Raw genomic sequence first — 4,882 nt, 5'->3', positions numbered from 1 at the left:
TTCAAAAGAACTGGTGCCCAATCATCAAGAATATAAACCAATACTCTAGCCAATTGGGAGTAAATGTAACACTTGTTCTGAATATTCCAATTAATGCTTTAAAAAGAACACAAGTGAAACAAAAAAAAGACACAAAGCAAGAAAAACTCAAGATCAACAAGAAAGATAAACAAGAACAACTTGAAGATCAAGGAAAAACAAGAACATGCAATTCGAAAAATTAAGAGACAAGGAAAAGCATGCAATTGACACCAAACTTAAAACAAGACACTAGACTCACGAAAAATTAACAAATAATAAAGAGAAATAATATTTTTGAAAAGAAATTTTTTTTGAAAAGAAACTATCCTATCAAAATTTAATGACTCTATAACAACAAAAATAAATTATTCCTAATCTAAGAAATAAAATAAGCCTTCAATTGTTCAAACTCAACAATCCCCGGCAACGGCGCCAAAAACTTGGTGCACGAATTTGTGATTCGCACAACTAACCAGCAAGTGCACTAGGTCGTCCAAGTAATACCTTACGTGAGTAAGGGTCGATCCCACGGAGATTATTGGTTTGAAGCAATCTATGTCTATTTTATTATTCTTAGTCAGGATATTAATTAAAATTATCAGTTGGAATTATTAGATTGGAAAAATAAAAGAGAATAATAGCGTTACTTGTTGTGCAGTACTGAGAAATATGTTGGAGTTTTGGAGATGCTTTGTCTTCTGACTTCAACTCTTCCTTGAAATCCTTCTCCACACGCAAAGTCCCTTCCATGGCAAGCTCTATGTAGGGTGTCACCGTTGTCAATGGCTACTTCCCATCCTCTCAGTGAAAACGTTCCTATGCTCTGTCACAGCACGGCTAATCATCTGTCGGTTCTCAATCAGGTTGGAATAGAATCCATTGATTCTTTTGCGTCTGTCACTAACGCCCAGCCTTCAGGAGTTTGAAGCTCGTCACAGCCATTCAATCCCAGAATCCTACTCGGAATACCACAGACAAGGTTTAGACTTTCCGGATCCTCATGAATGCCGCCATCAATCCGGCTTATACCACGAAGATTCTGATTAAGGAATCTAAGAGATATTCATTCAATCTGATGTAGAACGGAGGTGGTTGTCAGGCACACGTTCATGGATTGAGGAAGGTGATGAGTGTCACGGATCATCACCTTCTCCATAATTAAGCGCGAATGAACATCTTAGATAAGAACAAGCGTGTTTGAATGGAAAACAAAGGAATTGTATTAAATCATCGAGACGCTGCAGAGCTCCTCACCCCCAACAATGGAGTTTAGAGACTCATGCCGTCAAAAAGTATGTAATTCAGATCTGAAAATGTCATGAGGTACAAGATAAGTCTCTAAAAGTTGTTTAAATAGTAAACTAGTAACCTAGGTTTACAGAAAATTAGTAAACTAAGATAATTGGTGCAGAAATCCACTTCTGGGGCCCACTTGGTGTGTGCTGGGGCTGGGACTAAAGCTATCCACGAGTTGGGGCCTTTCTTGGAGTTGAACTCCAAGTTATAACGTGTTTTGGGCGTTCAACTCCGGATTATGACGTTTTTCTGGCGTTTAACTCCAGACAGCAGCATGTACTTGGCGTTCAACGCCAAGTTACGTCATCTTTCTTCGTGCAAAATATGGACTATTATATATTGCTGGAAAGCCCTGGATGTCTACTTTCTAACGCCGTTAAGAGCGCGCCAATTGGACTCCTGTAGCTCCAGAAAATCCATTTCGAGTGCAGGGAGGTCAGGATCCAACAGCATCAGCAGTCCTTTTTCAGCCTAACTCAGATTTTTGCTCAGCTCCCTCAATTTCAGCCAGAAAATACCTGAAATCACAGAAAAACACACAAACTCATAGTAAAGTCCAGAAATATGATTTTTGCCTAAAAACTAATATTATTCTACTAAAAACTAATTAAAACATGCTAAAATCTACATGAAATTACCCCCAAAAAGCGTATAAAATATCCGCTCATCAGTTGCAGAGGAAGATCCTTGAGCTTTAAACACAAGGTAGTCCCCATTCAATTAAAGAACTAACTCTCCTCTGTCAACATCAATCACAGCTCCTGCTGTGGCTAGGAAGGGTCTTCTAAGAATAATGGATTCATTCTCATCCTTCCCAGTGTCTAAGATTATGAAATCAGTAGGGATGTAAAGGCCTTTAACCTTCACTAACATATCCTCTACCAATCCATAAGCTTGTCTTATTGACTTGTCTGCCATCTCTAATGAAAATGTGGTGGCCTGTACCTCAAAGATCCCCAGCTTCTCCATTACAGAGAGTGGCATAAGATTTATACCTGACCCCAGGTCACATAGAGCCTTCTCAAAGGTCATGGTGCCTATGGTACAGGATATTAAGAATTTACCAGGATCTTATTTCTTTTGAGGTAGAGTTTGCTGAACCCATGTATCTAGTTCACTAATGAGCAAGGAAAGTTCACCTTTCCAAGTCTCATTACCAAACAACTTGGCATTCAGCTTCATGATGGCTCCTAGATATTAAGCAATTTGCTATTCAGTTACATCTTCATCCTCTTCAGAGGAAGAATAGTTCTCAGAGCTCATGAATGGTAAAAGGAGGTTCAATGGAATCTCTATGGTCTCTAGGTGAGCCTCAGATACCTTAGGTTTCTCAGTTTAGAACTCCTTTTTGTTCAGAGGACGTCCCAGGAGGTCTTCCTCGCTGGGATTCAAGTCCTTCTCCTCCTTTGTGCATTCGGCCATATTGACAATATCAATGGCCTTGCACTCTCTTTTTGGATTCTCTTCAGTATTGCTTGGGAGAGTACTAGGAGGAGTTTCAGTGACTTTCTTACTCAGCTAGCCCACTTGTGCCTCCAAATTTCTTATGGAGGACCTTGTTTCACTCATGAAACTTAAAGTGACCTTAGACAGATCAGAGACTATGTTTGCTAAGTTAGAGGTACTCTGCTCAGAGTTCTTTGTCTGTTGCTGAGAAGATGATGGAAAAGTCTTGCTATTGCTAAGCCTGTTTCTTCCACCATTATTAAAGCCTTGTTGAGGCTTTTGTTGATCCTTCCATGAGAAATTTGGATGATTTCTCCATGATGAATTATAGGTGTTTCCATAAGGTTCACCCATGTAATTTACCTCTGCCATTGCAGGGTTCTCGGGATCATAAGCTTCTTCTTCAGAAGATGCCTCTTTAGTACTGTTGGATGCATTTTGCCATCCATTCAAACTTTGAGAAATCATATTGACTTGCTGAGTCAACATTTTGTTCTGAGCCAATATGGCATTCAGAGCATCAATTTCAAGAACTCCTTTCCTCTGAGGCGTCTCATTATTCACGAAATTCCTCTCAGAAGTGTACATGAACTGGTTATTTGCAACCATGTCAATAAGCTCTTGAGCTTCTGCAGGCGTTTTCTTTAGGTGAATGTATCTGCCTACAGAATGGTCCAATGACATCTTAGAAAACTCAGATAGACCATAATAGAATATATCCAAAATGGTTCACTCTGAAAGCATGTTAGAAGGACACCTTTTGGTCATCTGCTTGTATCTTTCCCAAGCTTCATAGAGGGATTCACCATCTTTTTGTTTAAAGGTTTGAACATCCACTCTAAGCTTGCTCCGCTTTTGAGGAGGAAAGAACTTAGCCAAGAAGGCCACGACCAGCTTGTCCCATAAGTCCAGGCCATCTTTAGGCTATGAGTCCAACCATGTTCTAGCTCTGTCTCTTATAGCAAAAGGGAAAAGCATGAGCCTGTAGACTTCAGGATCTACTCCATTAGTCTTAACAGTATCACAGATCTGCAAGAACTCAGTTAAAAATTGGTAGGGATCTTCTGATGGAAGTCCATGGAACTTGTAGTTCTGTTACATTAGAGCAACTAGTTGAGGTTTCAACTCAAAATTGTTTGCTCCAATGGTAGGGATTGAGATGCTTCTTCCATCAAACTTGGAAGTAGGTGTAGTATAATCACTAAGCATCCTCCTTGCATTATTATTTTTGGCTGCCATACCCTTTTCTTGTTCGAAAATTTCTGTAAGGTTGTCTCTGGATTGTTGTAGTTTAGCTTCTCTCAGTTTTCTCTTCAGAGTCCTTTCAGGTTCAGGATCAGCTTCAACAAGAATGCCTTTTTCCTTGTTCTTGCTCATATGAAAGAGAAGAGAACAGAAAAAGAAGAAGAATCCTCTATGTCACAGTATAGAGATTCCTTTATGTTAGTAGAAGAAGAAAGGAATAGAAGAAGAAAAAGGTAAGAATACAAACACAATGGGGAAGATGAGAGAGGGAGAAATTCGAAAATAAATTTTGAAAAGGGGTTAGTGATTTTCGAAAATTAAGAGAAGAAAAACAATTAAAATTAAAATATGAAATAATTAGTTAATTAAGAAAATTTTTGAAAAAGAGGGAAGTGATTTTCGAAAATTAGAAAGAGAAAAGTAGTTAGGTTGTTTTGAAAAAGATAAGAAATAAACAAAAAGTCAATTAGTTAGTTGAAAAAGATTTGAAAATCAATTTTGAAAAGATAAGAAGTTAGAAAAGATTTTGAAATTGATTTTTGAAAAAGATATGTTTTAAAAAGATATGATTGAAAAGATATTTTGAAAAAGATTTTATTTTTAAAATTAAAATTTATTACTTGACTAACAAGAAACTAAAATATATGATTCTAGAATTTAAAGATTGAACCTTTCTTAATAAGAAAGTAACAAACTTCAAATTTTTGAATCAATCACATTAATTGTTAGTAAAGCCTTTGAAAATCATGAATTAAAGATGAGAAAAATATTTTAAAATTCAAATTAAAAATTTTCGAAAAATAGTAAGAAAAATGAAAAAGATTTGATTTTAGAAAAAGTTTTGAAAAGATAAGATTTTTAAAATTGAAAATTT

At 36.9% G+C, this 4,882-nt stretch overlaps 1 non-coding gene across 1 annotated transcript; it reads left to right on the top strand.

The window, feature by feature from the left end:
* Window positions 1–3,501: 3,501 nt before the first annotated feature.
* Window positions 3,502–3,609, top strand: LOC112804707 (small nucleolar RNA R71). Its single transcript, XR_003203325.1, has one exon. It is a non-coding gene; the product is annotated as a small nucleolar RNA R71 (small nucleolar RNA).
* The last annotated feature ends 1,273 nt before the right edge of the window (window positions 3,610–4,882 follow it).

Source organism: Arachis hypogaea, chromosome 5 (genome assembly GCF_003086295.3).
Source record: "Arachis hypogaea cultivar Tifrunner chromosome 5, arahy.Tifrunner.gnm2.J5K5, whole genome shotgun sequence".
NCBI classification, from domain to species: domain Eukaryota; kingdom Viridiplantae; phylum Streptophyta; class Magnoliopsida; order Fabales; family Fabaceae; genus Arachis; species Arachis hypogaea.
This window is presented reverse-complemented; position numbering and strand designations above follow the sequence as displayed.